Source organism: Rutidosis leptorrhynchoides, chromosome 1 (genome assembly GCF_046630445.1).
Source record: "Rutidosis leptorrhynchoides isolate AG116_Rl617_1_P2 chromosome 1, CSIRO_AGI_Rlap_v1, whole genome shotgun sequence".
Lineage (NCBI taxonomy): Eukaryota > Viridiplantae > Streptophyta > Magnoliopsida > Asterales > Asteraceae > Rutidosis > Rutidosis leptorrhynchoides.
The window spans coordinates 595,388,268-595,389,964 of record NC_092333.1 but is presented as its reverse complement, the minus strand read 5'-3'; the positions used below and the strand labels follow the sequence as shown (position 1 = coordinate 595,389,964).

The following is a 1,697-nucleotide window of genomic DNA, read 5'->3' as shown; positions in this document are numbered from 1 at the left end:
TGACTGATCAAACCTCTCATTCATTTAGGTTTGAGATGTAATAAATTGTGTTTGAGATTCCATTAGCTTTATCATCATTTCTTCTATATTTGGCTTTTTCTCTTCGGTTTGTTGTGGTGGTTTATACAAGCTAGGTTTTTGTTGACTGAAAGTGTTGTTTTGAGTTGGTTGGTTATTCGGACCTTGTTGGTTGTACGAGTTATTGTTAGGTCCATTTGGATTGTAAAGAATGTTTTGATTTCGATTGAAGTTTGGCCTTGGAGGTTGATAATTATTTTGATAATTATTTCCCGGCCTTTGGTTCATGTAGGAAACATTCTCACGTTGTTCCATCGTTTGCTCAATGTGACAATCTTTCATTAAGTGTGGTCCACCACATTGCTCACAACTGATTCGTATTGCGTGAATATCTTTAGTCATCTTTTCCATTCGTCTCTCGAAAGCATCTATTTTTGCGAAAACGGAATCAAAGTCATAGCTAGAATCGGCTCTAGCCACTTTAGATGAACGAAAAAAATCTTTTTCCTGGTGCCACTCATGCGAGTGGGATGCTGTGTTATCAATAATTTTGTGAGCTTCGGTTGCGGTTTTCTTTATAATGGAACACCAGCTGCTGTGTCGATGTCTTTTCGTGTAGCAACATCGCATCCTTGGTAGAATATTTGCACTATTTGATAAGTGTATAAACCGTGTTGAGGACATCCTCTCAACAACTTTTCGAATCTTGTCCACGCCTCATATAATGTTTCGTTTGGCTTTTGCGCGAACGTAACAATCTCTCCTTGAAGTCTCACGGCTTTAGATGCCGGAAATAATCTCTTAAGAAATTTCTCAACTAAAACATCCCATGTATCAATCGCCCCTTCAGGTAACGATTCTAACCAATCTTTGGCTTCTCCCTTTAAAGTCCAGGGAAACAACATGAGATAGATCTATTCATCCTCAACTTCTCTGATTTTGAATAGAGTACAGATCCTATTAAAGGTTCGAAGATGTTCATTTGGATCTTCTTTTGGCGTACCACTATATTGGCATTGATTAGTTACCATGTGTAGGATTTGTCCTTTGATTTCATAATCTGGCACATTAACATCTGGCTTAATAATGGCGTGACCATGGCCCGTACGTGTGGCTCTCATTCGGTCTTCCATACTTAGAGGTTCAGTTACTTCCATAATTGAATTTGTTGAATACGAATCACTAGAGAATTCTGATTTAACGGTTTGTGGTTCAGGAGGAATTATTAGTGGTTCAGGATCTTGGAATTGTCCTTGAATATCCTCCGGGTTCTCAATTGTGAGGTCGGGTTCGAAAGATGGATTATCGGAAATTTGAATTGGAGTACTTGTTTGATTTGATGATGATTCTAAAGAAAAATCAACGGTGACAATATTGACTAGATGTCTTGATCGAGTTACAGGTGGTGAACGTTTTGCTCGGTGCATTCACTGAATATCCTATTAGTTATAAAAGATAAAAATTATATAAGCTATCAAATTAATAGTCTTTTCTGATTTTGCCCACGTTTCGAATAGCCAATAGATGCAGTAGGTAGCCAGGACCGTTTAAATCAGAAGCCCACAACTCACCACTAACAAATCCAACTATTACTACGAACCAGAAAATTTTGGATGTCTATCAGTTTAACCGCTTAAAATAATTTGTCTCGTCGAAGTTTTAAGAAGATAAAAAAAATT

General features: G+C 37.5%; 1 non-coding gene across 1 annotated transcript; it reads left to right on the top strand.

Annotated features, from left to right (window-relative positions):
* The first annotated feature begins 684 nt into the window (after positions 1 to 684).
* Positions 685 to 791, top strand: LOC139887366 (small nucleolar RNA R71). The gene has a single exon (XR_011773201.1). It is a non-coding gene; the product is annotated as a small nucleolar RNA R71 (small nucleolar RNA).
* Positions 792 to 1,697: the final 906 nt, after the last annotated feature.